The following is a 15,073-nucleotide window of genomic DNA, read 5'->3' as shown; positions in this document are numbered from 1 at the left end:
GGCAATGGTTGGCTAGGGCGGGGGCTCAGTGTTCTCTGACCCTCGGCCACAGCTTCGTCAGGTGGTAGAGGACGTGGTCCCTCAGGGAGGAGCAGGGCGGCGGCGGCGCCCTAGTGAGGCGCGCCGGAGGGTAAGTATGGAAGGCAGTTGGTTCACAATGTCTCCCTCAGACGACCCAAACTGGAGTCCAGGGTGTGTTGGAGCTGTGAGGGCCTGGCAGGTGGTGAGGGCTGGTCAGGTAAGGGCTGGTCAGGTAAGGGCTTGTCAGGTTAGGGCTGGCCAGGTAAGGGCTTGTCAGGTAAGGGCCTGGCAGGAGGTGAGGGTTTGCCATGTAAGGGCCTGGCAGGAGGTGAGGGCTTGCCAAAGGGCCTGGCAGGTGGTGAGGGCTGGTCAGGTAAGGGCCTGGCAGGTGGTGAGGGCTGGGCAGGTAAGGGCCTGGCAGGTGGTGAGGGCTTGCCATGTAATAGCCTGGTGGATGGTGAGGACTTGACACGTGTGTAACCTTAGTTCTAAGGCTCCTGAAGGATGAACTCTACATGCTAGGGCTCCTGAAGGTGAACTCTACATGCTAGGGCTCCTGAAGGATGAACTCTACATGCTAGGGCTCCTGAAGGTGAACTCTACATGGTAAGGCTCCTGAAGGATGAACTCTACATGCTGGGGCTCCTGAAGGTGAACTCTACATTGTAAGGCTCCTGAAGGATGAACTCTACATTCTAGGGTTCCTGAAGGCTATACATTACGTTCTTACGCTCCTGTAGGATGTCATGTGGGTTCCAAGGCTCCCGGGAGGCTATGTGCTTATTTTTTATTATTATTTTGCTTTGTCGCCGTCTCCCGCGTTAGCGAGGTAGCGCAAGGAAACAGACGAAAGAATGGCCCAACCCACCCACATACACATGTATATACATACACGTCCACACACACATATACATACCTATACATCTCAACGTATACATATATATATACACAGAGACATATGCATATATACACATGTACATAATTCATACTGTCTGCCTTTATTCATTCCCATCGCCACCTCGCCACACATGAAACAACCCCCCCCTCCCCCCTCATGTGTGCGAGGTAGCGCTAGGAAAAGACACCAAAGGCCACATTCGTTCACACTCAGTCTCTAGCTGTCATGTAATAATGCACCGAAACCACAGCTCCCTTTCCACATCCAGGCCCCACACAACTTTCCATGGTTTACCCCAGACGCTTCACATGCCCTGGTTCAATCCATTGACAGCACGTCGACCCCGGTATACCACATCGTTCCAATTCACTCTATTCCTTGCACGCCTTTCACTCTCCTGCATGTTCAGGCCCCGATCACACAAAATCTTTTTCACTCCATCTTTCCACCTCCAATTTGGTCTCCCACTTCTCCTCGTTCCCTCCACCTCCGACACATATATCCTCTTGGTCAATCTCTCCTCACTCATTCTCTCCATGTGCCCAAACCATTTCAAAACACCCTCTTCTGCTCTCGCAACCACACTCTTTTTATTACCATATATATATATATATATATATATATATATATATATATATATATATATATATATATATATATATATATATATATATACAATGTTCCAGCTTGTAAAGCTGGTTTGGACACATTATAAGAGGCCCCTCAAGCTGGTACTTATTGCTTAAGATATACAGATAATCTGAAGACTTTTATATGGTAAGAAACTTTTGAAGGTTAGAAGAAACGTTTGAAGGTCAGAAGAAACGTTTGAAGGTCCTTTAGCAGCATTGGAAGGTTTAAGGTCAGAAGAAACGTTTGAAGGTTCCATTATCACCAGTGGTAGGTTTAAGGTCAGAAGAAACGTTTCAAAGATTAAGGTCAATAAACATTTAAGTTCAGTCATGTGTAGGTGGTGTGAGTTCGGTTCTGGGGAAGGCACATACAGTGGTTCTGGAACTTGTGTAGGTGGGTTTGATCCTCAATAGGGTTCAACACTGTGTACGTGGGGGTTGTACGTGGGCGTCAACTCGAGGCCACAGTGTACCCCGTGGCCAACTGTAGGTTCGCGTTCCTATTGGCGTCTTTGGCGTATACGCGTGATATTTTAGCGTTCGGAAAGTCGAGAGAGAGAGAGAGAGAGAGAGAGAGAGAGAGAGAGAGAGAGAGAGAGAGAGAGAGAGAGAGAGAGAGAGAGAGAGAGGATTGTCTCTGTAAGTGTTGCAAAGGTTGGTGAGTCAAAGTGGTGGTACGTGGGTACATGCGAGACGGTGGGGCACCTGTGGAGGGGTAGTGGTGGTGAGGGCTGGTGGTGGTGGAGGGTTAGTGGTGGTGGTGAGAGCTGGTGGTGGTGGTGGTGGAGGGGTAGTGGTGGTGGTGAGGGCTGGTGGTGGTAGTGGTGGAGGGGTAGTGGTGGTGGTGGAGGGGTAGTGGTGGTGGTGAGGGCTGGTGGTGGTGGTGGTGGAGGGCTGGTGGTGGTGGTGAGGGCTGGTGGTGGTAGTGGTGGAGGGGTAGTGGTGGTGGTGAGGGCTGGTGGTGGTAGTGGTGGAGGGCTAGTGGTGGTGGTGAGGGCTGGTGGTGGTAGTGGTGGTGGTGAGGGCTGGTGGTGGTAGTGGTGGAGGGGTAGTGGTGGTGGTGAGGGCTGGTGGTGGTAGTGGTGGAGGGGTAGTGGTGGTGGTGAGGGCTGGTGGTGGTAGTGGTGGAGGGGTAGTGGTGGTGGTGAGGGCTGGTGGTGGTGGTGGTGGAGGGTTAGTGGTGGTGGTGAGAGCTGCTGGTGGTGGTGGTGGAGGGGTAGTGGTGGTGGTGGAGGGGTAGTGGTGGTGGTGAGGGCTGGTGGTGGTGGTGGTGGAGGGGTAGTGGTGGTGGTGAGGGCTGGTAGTGGTGGTGGTGGAGGGGTAGTGGTGGTGGTGAGGGCTGGTGGTGGTAGTGGTGTTGGTGAGGGCTGGTGGTGGTAGTGGTGGAGGGGTAGTGGTGGTGGTGAGGGCTGGTGGTGGTGGTGGTGGAGGGCTGGTGGTGGTGGTGAGGGCTGGTGGTGGTAGTGGTGGAGGGGTAGTGGTGGTGGTGAGGGCTGGTGGTGGTAGTGGTGGAGGGGTAGTGGTGGTGGTGAGGGCTGGTGGTGGTAGTGGTGGAGGGGTAGTGGTGGTGGTGAGGGCTGGTGGTGGTAGTGGTGGAGGGGTAGTGGTGGTGGTGAGGGCTGGTGGTGGTAGTGGTGGAGGGGTAGTGGTGGTGGTGAGGGCTGGTGGTGGTGGTGAGGGCTGGTGGTGGAGGGGTAGTGGTGGTGGTGAGGGCTGGTAGTGGTGGTGGTGGAGGGGTAGTGGTGGTGGTGAGGGCTGGTGGTGGTGGTGAGGGCTGGTGGTGGAGGGTTAGTGGTGGTGGAGGGGTAGTGGTGGTGGTGGTGGTAGTGGTGGAGGGGTAGTGGTGGTGGTGAGGGCTGGTGGTGGTAGTGGTGGAGGGGTAGTGGTGGTGGTGAGGGCTGGTGGTGGTGGTGGTGGAGGGGTAGTGGTGGTGGTGAGGGCTGGTGGTGGTAGTGGTGGAGGGGTAGTGGTGGTGGTGAGGGCTGGTGGTGGTAGTGGTGGAGGGGTAGTGGTGGTGGTGAGGGCTGGTGGTGGTAGTGGTGGAGGGGTAGTGGTGGTGGTGAGGGCTGGTAGTGGTAGTGGTGGAGGGGTAGTGGTGGTGGTGAGGGCTGGTGGTGGTGGTGAGGGCTGGTGGTGGAGGGGTAGTGGTGGTGGTGAGGGCTGGTAGTGGTGGTGGTGGAGGGGTAGTGGTGGTGGTGAGGGCTGGTGGTGGTGGTGAGGGCTGGTGGTGGAGGGGTAGTGGTGGTGGAGGGGTAGTGGTGGTGGTGGTGGTGGTGGTGGAGGGGTAGTGGTGGTGGTGAGGGCTGGTGGTGGTAGTGGTGGAGGGGTAGTGGTGGTGGTGAGGGCTGGTGGTGGTAGTGGTGGAGGGGTAGTGGTGGTGGTGAGGGCTGGTAGTGGTGGTGGTGGAGGGGTAGTGGTGGTGGTGAGGGCTGGTGGTGGTGGTGAGGGCTGGTGGTGGAGGGGTAGTGGTAGTGGTGGTGGTGGTGGTGGAGGGGTAGTGGTGGAGGGGTAGTGGTGGTAGTAGTGGTGATCATCCTGGGGTGGGGGTTGTCAGCGGGCCTGGTTGTATGTAGCGCTCAAGTGCCACACGCCCGTAGTGTTCACCGCACGCTCCCCCCCCCCCCCTCATGTTAGAACACCACGGTACGATCTGTGGGCCGCGCATGCGCTGGTGTCAGCAGTGAACGACACAGCTGGTGGTGGCAGCAGTGAGCCACAGAGCTGGTGTCATCATTGAACGGCACAGCTGGTGGTGTCAGCAGTGGACCACACAGCTGGTGGCAGTAGTGGACCGCACAGCTGGTGGTGTTAGCAGTGGACCGCACAGCTGGTGGCGCCACAGCTGGTGGCAGTAGTGGACCGCACAGCCGGTGATGTCACACAGCTGGTAGCAGTCGTCACCAGCTGGCCTCGTGTGCAGACCCTGAGAACACGACAGCTGGTGTTGTTGGCAATAATAAAGGAAGGTTCTGCTTCAGCGGTGACACAGACGCGCCATTTGGAGGTCATTGGCTTCTGAAATGTATATAGAATATATATATTTCATACACACTGCCAGTTTATATATATATATATATATATATATATATATATATATATATATATATATATATATATATATATATATATATATATATATATATATATATATTGGTTGAATATAGAGTTGTATGCGATCAGGACCAGTCTGTGCCACAGCCCAGATGTGTTTCTCGATGCAGGGCCCCAATGTCTCTGTGCCTCATGGCTGCTGGACGGGGCCCCCATGTCTCTGTGCCTTTGGCTTCTGGACGGGGCCCCCATGTCTCTGTGCCTCATGGCTGCTGGACGGGGCCCCCATGTCTCTGTGCCTCATGGCTGCTGCTGGACGGGGCCTCCATGTCTCTGTGCCTCACGGCTGCTGCTGGACGGGGCCTCCATGTCTCTGTGCCTCATGGCTGCTGGACGGGGCCCCCATGTCTCTGTGCCTCATGGCTGCTGGACGGGGCCCCCATGTCTCTGTGCCTCATGGCTGCTGGACGGGGCCCCCATGTCTCTGTGCCTCATGTCTGTTGGACGGGGCCCCCATGTCTCTGTGTCTTACGGCTGCTGGACGGGGCCCCCATGTCTCTGTGCCTCATGGCTGCTGGACGGGGCCCCAATGTCTCTGTGCCTCATGGCTACTGGACGGGGCCCCCATGTCTCTGTGCCTCATGGCTGCTGGACGGGGCCCCCATGTCTCTGTGCCTCATGGCTGCTGGACGGGGCCCCCATGTCTTTGTGTCTTACGGCTGCTGGACTGGGCCTCCATGTCTCTGTGCCTCATGGCTGCTGGACGGGGCCCCCATGTCTCTGTGCCTCATGGCTGCTGGACGGGGCCCCCATGTCTCTGTGCCTCATGGCTGCTGCTGGACGGGGCCCCCATGTCTCTGTGCCTCATGGCTGCTGGACGGGGCCCCCATGTCTCTGTGCCTCATGGCTGCTGCTGGACGGGGCCCCCATGTCTCTGTGCCTCATGGCTGCTGGACGGGGCCCCCATGTCTCTGTGCCTCATGGCTGCTGCTGGACGGGGCCCCCATGTCTCTGTGCCTCATGGCTGCTGCTGGACGGGGCCCCCATGTCTCTGTGCCTCACGGCTGCTGCTGGACGGGGCTCCCATGTCTCTGTACCTCATGGCTGCTGGACGGGGACCCCATGTCTCTGTGCCTCATGGCTGCTGCTGGACGGGGCCCCCATGTCTCTGTGCCTCATGGCTGCTGCTGGACGGGCCCCCATGTCTCTGTGCCTCACGGCGGCTGCTGGATGGGGCCCCCATGTCTCTGTGCCTTGGCTGCTGCTGGACGGGGCCCCCATGTCTCTGTGCCTCACGGCGGCTGCTGGACGGGGCCCCCATGTCTCTGTGCCTCACTGCTGCTGCTGGACGGGGCCCCCATGTCTCTGTGCCTCATGGCTGCTGCTGGACGGGGCCGCCATGTCTCTGTGCCTCATGGCTGCTGCTGGACGGGGCCCCCATGTCTCTGTGCCTCACGGCGGCTGCTGGACGGGGCCCCCATGTCTCTGTGCCTCATGGCTGCTGCTGGACGGGGCCCCCATGTCTCTGTGCCTCACGGCGGCTGCTGGACGGGGCCCCCATGTCTCTGTGCCTCACGGCTGCTGCTGGACGGGGCCGCCATGTCTCTGTGCCTCACGGCTGCTGCTGGACGGGGCCGCCATGTCTCTGTGCCTCACGGCTGCTGCTGGACGGGGCCCCCATGTCTCTGTGCCTCACGAATGAAGTGTAGGTGGTATAGGGGGAGCGACGAAGTGAACCCCAGGTTTGAGGATGAAGTGTAGGTGGTATAGGGGGAGCGACGAACCCCAGGTTTGAGGATGAAGTGTAGATGGTATAGGGGGAGCGACGAACCCCAGGTTTGAGGATGAAGTGTAGATGGTATAGGGGGAGCGACGAACCCCAGGTTTGAGGATGAAGTGTAGATGGTATAGGGGGAGCGACGAACCCCAGGTTTGAGGATGAAGTGTAGATGGTATAGGGGGAGCGACGAACCCCAGGTTTGAGGATGAAGTGTAGATGGTATAGGGGGAGCGACGAACCCCAGGTTTGAGGATGAAGTGTAGATGGTATAGGGGGAGCGACGAACCCCAGGTTTGAGGATGAAGTGTAGGTGGTATAGGGGGAGCGACGAACCCCAGGTTTGAGGATGAAGTGTAGATGGTATAGGGGGAGCGACGAACCCCAGGTTTGAGGATGAAGTGTAGATGGTATAGGGGGAGCGACGAACCCCAGGTTTGAGGATGAAGTGTAGATGGTATAGGGGGAGCGACGAACCCCAGGTTTGAGGATGAAGTGTAGATGGTATAGGGGGAGCGACGAACCCCAGGTTTGAGGATGAAGTGTAGGTGGTATAGGGGGAGCGACGAACCCCAGGTTTGAGGATGAAGTGTAGGTGGTATAGGGGGAGCGACGAACCCCAGGTTTGAGGATGAAGTGTAGGTGGTATAGGGGGAGCGACGAACCCCAGGTTTGAGGATGAAGTGTAGGTGGTATAGGGGGAGCGACGAACCCCAGGTTTGAGGATGAAGTGTAGGTGGTATAGGGGGAGCGACGAACCCCAGGTTTGAGGATGAAGTGTAGATGGTATAGGGGGAGCGACGAACCCCAGGTTTGAGGATGAAGTGTAGGTGGTATAGGGGGAGCGACGAACCCCAGGTTTGAGGATGAAGTGTAGATGGTATAGGGGGAGCGACGAACCCCAGGTTTGAGGATGAAGTGTAGATGGTATAGGGGGAGCGACGAACCCCAGGTTTGAGGATGAAGTGTAGATGGTATAGGGGGAGCGACGAACCCCAGGTTTGAGGATGAAGTGTAGATGGTATAGGGGGAGCGACGAACCCCAGGTTTGAGGATGAAGTGTAGATGGTATAGGGGGAGCGACGAACCCCAGGTTTGAGGATGAAGTGTAGATGGTATAGGGGGAGCGACGAACCCCAGGTTTGAGGATGAAGTGTAGATGGTATAGGGGGAGCGACGAACCCCAGGTTTGAGGATGAAGTGTAGATGGTATAGGGGGAGCGACGAACCCCAGGTTTGAGGATGAAGTGTAGATGGTATAGGGGGAGCGACGAACCCCAGGTTTGAGGATGAAGTGTAGATGGTATAGGGGGAGCGACGAACCCCAGGTTTGAGGATGAAGTGTAGATGGTATAGGGGGAGCGACGAACCCCAGGTTTGAGGATGAAGTGTAGGTGGTATAGGGGGAGCGACGAACCCCAGGTTTGAGGATGAAGTGTAGGTGGTATAGGGGGAGTGACGAACCCCAGGTTTGAGGATGAAGTGTAGGTGGTATAGGGGGAGCGACGAACCCCAGGTTTGAGGATGAAGTGTAGGTGGTATAGGGGGAGCGACGAACCCCAGGTTTGAGGATGAAGTGTAGGTGGTATAGGGGGAGCGACGAACCCCAGGTTTGAGGATGAAGTGTAGGTGGTATAGGGGGAGCGACGAACCCCAGGTTTGAGGATGAAGTGTAGATGGTATAGGGGGAGCGACGAACCCCAGGTTTGAGGATGAAGTGTAGATGGTATAGGGGGAGCGACGAACCCCAGGTTTGAGGATGAAGTGTAGGTGGTATAGGGGGAGCGACGAACCCCAGGTTTGAGGATGAAGTGTAGATGGTATAGGGGGAGCGACGAACCCCAGGTTTGAGGATGAAGTGTAGGTGGTATAGGGGGAGCGACGAAGTGAACCCCAGGTTTGAGGATGAAGTGTAGGTGGTATAGGGGGAGCGACGAACCCCAGGTTTGAGGATGAAGTGTAGATGGTATAGGGGGAGCGACGAACCCCAGGTTTGAGGATGAAGTGTAGATGGTATAGGGGGAGCGACGAGACGAGGCGCCTGTTGTATGTCAGACGGGGGTGAGGTTCCCTCGCTTTCAGTGGGTGTGGGGGTGGGGGGTTTCTGGGGAGGGCAAGGGTATGGGGTTTGTGGGGGGGGGTTGTGGAAGGGGTTGTGGCCCTCCCAGTAATCTCTGGGGGAGGGGTGTGTGTGTGGAGGGAGGGAGGGAGGGTTCGTTCGCCTGCGGAGGGAGGGTAAGAGTGTGGTCTGCGTGAGGCAGGGGTTGAGGGGGGGGGGACGGGCAGGCGAGTGGGGGCCCCACATGGGGCTGGGGGGGGAGGGGGGAGGAGAGCTGGTCTTCTTACCCTGCGGTGGTCTTTGTCTCTCGACCCATCTGACGGGCCCCCCCCCCCCACACCCCTGATATGGGGGGGGCGGGTAGAGGGGGGTAAACACCCTTACATCACCCCAGAACATCATTACAGTGGTCCGTCCCCCCCCCCTCCCACTCCCCAGATAGATCGAGGGGGGTGTAGGCCCCCCAGAGTAAGGGGGACGACCGTCGACTCTCTCCCCCCCCGGAAATAATTGACCCCCCCTGAGGTGGGGATGAAGGAGGGTGAAAGTGGCTTTGATTGCTGTCATTTACGACGCTGGGGGGGCGGGGGGGGAGTGGGTGGCAGAGGGTGGGTGAGGGTGGCATGCTGGGTGGGTGAGGGTGGCAAGACGGGTGGGTGAGGGTGGCATGCTGGGTGGGTGAGGGTGGCATGCTGGGTGGGTGAGGGTGGCATACTGGGTGGGTGAGGGTGGCATGCTGGGTGGGTGAGGGTGGCATGCTGGGTGGGTGAGGGTGGCAAGACGGGTGGGTGAGGGTGGCATGCTGGGTGGGTGAGGGTGGCATGCTGGGTGGGTGAGGGTGGCATACTGGGTGGGTGAGGGTGGCATGCTGGGTGGGTGAGGGTGGCAAGACGGGTGGGTGAGGGTGGCATGCTGGGTGGGTGAGGGTGGCATACTGGGTGGGTGAGGGTGGCATACTGGATGGGTGAGGGTGGCATACTGGGTGGGTGAGGGTGGCATACTGGATGGGTGAGGGTGGCATACTGGGTGGGTGAGGGTGGCATGCTGGGTGGGTGAGGGTGGCAAGACGGGTGGGTGAGGGTGGCATGCTGGGTGGGTGAGGGTGGCATACTGGGTGGGTGAGGGTGGCATACTGGATGGGTGAGGGTGGCATACTGGATGGGTGAGGGTGGCATACTGGGTGGGTGAGGGTGGCATACTGGGTGGGTGAGGGTGGCATACTGGGTGGGTGAGGGTGGCATGCTGGGTGGGTGAGGGTGGCAAGACGGGTGGGTGAGGGTCGCATGCTGGGTGGGTGAGGGTAGCAAGACGGCTGGGTGAGGGTGGCATGCTGGGTGGGTGAGGGTGGCATGCTGGGTGGGTGAGGGTGGCATACTGGGTGGGTGAGGGTGGCAAGATGGGAGGGTGAGGGTGGCAAGACGGGTGGGTGAGGGTGGCATGCTGGGTGGGTGAGGGTGGCATGCTGGGTGGGTGAGGGTGGCATGCTGGGTGGGTGAGGGTGGCATACTGGGTGGGTGAGGGTGGCATACTGGATGGGTGAGGGTGGCATACTGGATGGGTGAGGGTGGCAAGACGGGTGGGTGAGGGTGGCATGCTGGGTGGGTGAGGGTGGCATACTGGATGGGTGAGGGTGGCATACTGGGTGGGTGAGGGTGGCACTACTGGGTGGGTGAGGGTGGCATACCTGGATGGGTGAGGGTGGCATACTGGGTCGGTGAGGGTGGCATACTGGGTGGGTGAGGGTGGCATACTGGATGGGTGAGGGTGGCATACTGGGTGGGTGCGGGTGGCATGCTGGGTGGGTGAGGGTGGCAAGGTACGGGTGGCGTGAGGGTGGGCATGCTGGGTGGGTGAGGGTGGATATCTGGGTGGGTGAGCGGTGGCATACTGGGATGGAGTGAGGGTTGGCAACTGGGTGGGTGAGGGTTGGCTATACTGGATGGGTGCGGGTGGCATACTGGGTGGGTGAGGGTTGGCATGATGGTGTGGGTGAGTGTGGGCAAGGGACGGGGTGGGTGAGGGTGGCATGCTGGGTGGGTGAGCGGTAGCAAGGAAGGATCTGGGTGAGGGTGGCATGCTGTGTGGGTAGAGGGTGGCATGCTGGGTGGGTGAGGGTGGCATACTGGGTTGGTGAGGGTGGCAAGATGGGAGTGTGAGGGTGGCAAGACCGGGTGGGTGAGGGGGTGGCATGCTGTGGTGGGTGAGGGTGGCATGCTGGGTGGGTGAGGGTGGCATAGCTGGGTGGGTGAGGGTGGCATGGGCATGCTGGTGGGTGAGGGATGGCATACTGGGATGGGTGAGGGTGGCATGCTGGGTGGGTGAGGGTGGCATGCTGGGTGGGTGAGGGTGGCATACTGGGTGGGTGAGGGTGGCATGCTGGGGTGGGTGAGGGTGGCATGCTGGGTGGGTGAGGGTGGCATGCTGGGTGGGTGAGGGTGGCATACTGGTAGGGTGAGGGTGGCATGCTGGGTGGGTGAGGGTGGCATGCTGGGTGGGTGAGGGTGGCAAGCTGGTGGGTGAGGGTGGCATTCTGGGTGGGTGAAGGGTGGCATGCTGGGTGGGTGAGGGTGGCATACTGGGTGGTGAGGTGGCATGCTGGGTGGGTGAGGGTGGCATGCTGGGTGGGTGAGGGTGGCATGCTGGGTGGGTGAGGGTGGCATACTGGGTGGGTGAGGGTGGCATGCTGGGTGGGTGAGGGTGGCATAGCTGGTGGGTGAGGGTGGCATACTGGGTGGGTGAGGGTGGCATGCTGGGTGGGTGAGGGTGGCATAGCTGGGTGGGTGAGGGTGGCATACTGGGTGGGTGAGGGTGGCATACTGGGTGGGTGAGGGTGGCATGCTGGGTGGGTGAGGGTGGCATACTGGGTGGGTGAGGGTGGCATGCTGGGTGGGTGAGGGTGGCATGCTGGGTGGGTGAGGGTGGCATACTGGGTGGGTGAAGGTGGCATACTGGGTGGGTGAGGGTGGCATGCTGGGTGGGTGAGGGTGGCATACTGGGTGGGTGAGGGTGGCATGCTGGGTGGGTGAGGGTGGCATACTGGGTGGGTGAGGGTGGCATGCTGGGTGGGTGAGGGTGGCATACTGGGTGGGTGAGGGTGGCATGCTGGGTGGGTGAGGGTGGCATACTGGGTGGGTGAGGGTGGCATGCTGGGTGGGTGAGGGTGGCATGCTGGGTGGGTGAGGGTGGCATGCTGGGTGGGTGAGGGTGGCATGCTGGGTGGGTGAGGGTGGCATGCTGGATGGGTGAGGGTGGCATGCTGGGTGGGTGAGGGTGGCATACTGGGTGGGTGAGGGTGGCATGCTGGGTGGGTGAGGGTGGCATGCTGGGTGGGTGAGGGTGGCATACTGGATGGGTGAGGGTGGCATACTGGGTGGGTGAGGGTGGCATGCTGGGTGGGTGAGGGTGGCATACTGGGTGGGTGAGGGTGGCATGCTGGGTGGGTGAGGGTGGCATACTGGGTGGATGAGGGTGGCATACTGGGTGGGTGAGGGTGGCATGCTGGGAGGGTGAGGATGGCATACTGGGTGGGTGAGGGTGGCATGCTGGGTGGGTGAGGGTGGCATACTGGGTGGGTGAGGGTGGCATGCTGGGTGGGTGAGGGTGGCATACTGGGAGGGTGAGGGTGGCATACTGGGTGGGTGAGGGTGGCATACTGGGAGGGTGAGGGTGGCATGCTGGGTGGGTGAGGGTGGCATACTGGGAGGGTGAGGGTGGCATGCTGGGTGGTGAGGGTGGCATGCTGGGAGGGTGAGGGTGGCATACTGGGTGGGTGAGGGTGGCATGCTGGGTGGGTGAGGGTGGCATACTGGGAGGGTGAGGGTGGCATACTGGGAGGGTGAGGGTGGCATACTGGGAGGGTGAGGGTGGCATGCTGGGTGGGTGAGGGTGGCATGCTGGGTGGGTGAGGGTGGCATGCTGGGTGGGTGAGGGTGGCAAGACGGCTGGGTGAGGGTGGCAAGACGGCTGGGTGAGGGTGGCAAGATGGGTGGGTGAGGGTGACACAGAAACTTTGTGACACAGACGAGAATGATGGCCACAGACCTTGGCCTGTTGGATGATGTTGTGATCAATTTAAGTATAAGTAACTGCAGGCCCCGCTGCCCAGGTAATAAGTGTAAGTACGTTATAAGTGATCATAAGTAACAGGAAGAGGACTGTGTCGCCTTAAGTGGCATAGACAGGGCCCCTTCTTAAATACAGATCGAGCAATAGTTACGTAAACAATATTCAAGAACTATATCTCAGTGTAAACAATGACCCAGAAACAATGTAAACAACAGTTTGAAAAAGATGAATAACTCATGCAATGTAAACAAGACCCACAAACAGTGCAAACAATAGTTTACAGATGAGCCACGAAAACGCTATGAACACGATCTACAAACAACATAAACAAGATTTGAAGGAGCGAATAACCCCATCAGTGTAAACAAGGGTCCACAAACAATATAAACAAGAGTTGACAGACTTTGAAATACTCACCAACATAAACAAGGTCCACAAACAACATAAACAAGGTCCACAAAGAACATAAACAAGGTCCACAAAGAACATAAACAAGGTCCACAAACAACATAAACAAGGTCCACAAAGAACATAAACAAGGTCCACAAAGAACATAAACAAGGTCCACAAAGAACATAAACAAGGTCCACAAAGAACATAAACAAGGTCCACAAACAACATAAACAAGGTCCACAAACAATGTAAACAAGAGATTACAGAATCTGAATAATCCACAAGCACTGTAAACAAGATCTGTAAACAATACAATCAAACTTCGAAGGCGAGTAACACAAGCGCTGTAAACAAAGGCCCGCAAACAATACAAACAAGAGTTGAAAAGAAAGTGAATGACCCCAAGCCAAGTAAACAAGGCCTACAAACAACAGAAAACAAGAGAGATGGGTTGTTTACCTTTTTTTTATATGCAGATCACCACACGTAGTAAACAATAGACCACTACACTGTAGTGTAAAGTGTCGGAGGCACAGCCCACTTAATGAAAAGTACCTCTGGCTAACTTAAGCAAGAGAGGAAAGAAAACGAGAGCACGTGAAGGAAAACGAGAATGGGGTCGTGAAGTGATAGCAGTAATTGATAATGAATTAATTAATTTATAAAAACTCTATTTAAACATGAACAAGGTCAGGTCAAAGGTCAAGGCGTCATACCCAGGGCTCGTACCGTCGTGTTCAAGGGTCGTACCGTCGTGTTCAAGGGTCGTACCGTCGTGTTCAAGGGTCGTACCGTCGTGTTCAAGGGTCGTACCGTCGTGTTCAAGGGTCGTACCATCGTGCTCAAGGGTCGTACCGTCGTGCTCAAGGGTCGTACCATCGTGCTCAAGGGTCGTACCATCGTGCTCAAGGGTCGTACCGTCGTGCTCAAGGGTCGTACCATCGTGCTCAAGGGTCATACCATCGTGTTCAAGGGTCGTACCATCGTGCTCAAGGGTTGTACCGTCGTGCTCAAGGGTCGTACCGTCGTGGTCAAGGGTCGTACCGTCGTGTTCAAGGGTTGTACCGTCGTGGTCAAGGGTCGTACTGTCGTGCTCAAGGGTTGTACCGTCGTGGTCAAGGGTCGTACCGTCGTGTTCAAGGGCCGTACCGTCGTGTTCAAGGGTCGTACCGTCGTGTTCAAGGGTCGTACCGTCGTGCTCAAGGGTCGTACCGTCGTGTTCAAGGGTCGTACCGTCGTGTTCAAGGGCCGTACCGTCGTGCTCAAGGGTCGTACCGTCGTGGTACACAGTCGTCTGTGTAACAAAGGGAACACAGAGACAGTAACAGTAACCATGGAGAGTAACTTTAAGTAACACAAGAACCTTAAAAAGGACAACTAGAAACCTTAAGTAACCTTAAACTTGACAAAGGCCTGGGTCAAGTAGCTCCTTGATCTAGTGTTGTGGGGGTGTGTGGGGGTTGTTGTGGGGGTGTGGGGGCTGGGGGTGACGGAACTGGTTACGTGGGAACAGCCCCCCACACCCCCACAGTGTGGTGGCCTGGGGGCTGCTGGAGGAGAGGGGGGGAGGTCGTCTTGAAGGTCGTGTGTGTGTGTGTGTGTGTGTGTGTGCGTGTGTGTGTTTGTGTGTGTGTATGTATGTGTGTGTATGTGTCTGTGTGTGTGTGTGTGTGTGTGTGTGTGTGTGTGTGTATGTGTGTGTGTATGTATGTGTCTCTGTGTGTGTGTGTGTATGTGTGTGTGTATGTATGTGTCTGTGTGTGTGTGTGTGTGTGTGTGTGTGTGTGTGTGTGTGTCTGGAAAGTGCCCCCCCCCCTAGGCCAGCTGGAACGAGGGGGGGTGTGTTTGAACCCCCCCCCCCCAAGACTGGAGGTTCTCGGTTTCTAAGGTCAAAGAGAACACGTCCGTGTGTGTGTGTGTGTGTGTGTGTGTGTGTGTTATGGCCGCGTTGTTCTGTACGTCTGGAAGAAGAACAAAGATGAACAACATCTTCCATGGTATGTTTTAGTCCCAATATACCGAAATCTGAGAGGGGCTGGAGAGGGCTTTGGGCCCCCCAGTCAAGGGGGGCTGGAGAGGGCTTTGGGCTCCCGTCGAGGGGATGGAAAGGACTTTGGTTCCCCTGTAGAGGGGCTGGAAAGGGCTTTGGGCCCCCGTCGAGGGGCTGGAAAGGGCTT

The 15,073-nt window shown here is 57.5% G+C and overlaps 1 protein-coding gene across 9 annotated transcripts in view; it reads left to right on the top strand.

Annotated features, from left to right (window-relative positions):
* LanB2 (laminin subunit gamma-1) overlaps window positions 1-15,073 on the top strand; it is a 342,671-nt gene that overhangs the window by 160,106 nt on the left and 167,492 nt on the right. The window lies entirely within an intron of this gene.

Source organism: Panulirus ornatus, chromosome 63, assembly GCF_036320965.1.
Source record: "Panulirus ornatus isolate Po-2019 chromosome 63, ASM3632096v1, whole genome shotgun sequence".
Taxonomy (NCBI): domain Eukaryota; kingdom Metazoa; phylum Arthropoda; class Malacostraca; order Decapoda; family Palinuridae; genus Panulirus; species Panulirus ornatus.
Note: the sequence above shows the minus strand (reverse complement) of the source record. Positions and strands in the feature narration are given on the sequence as shown.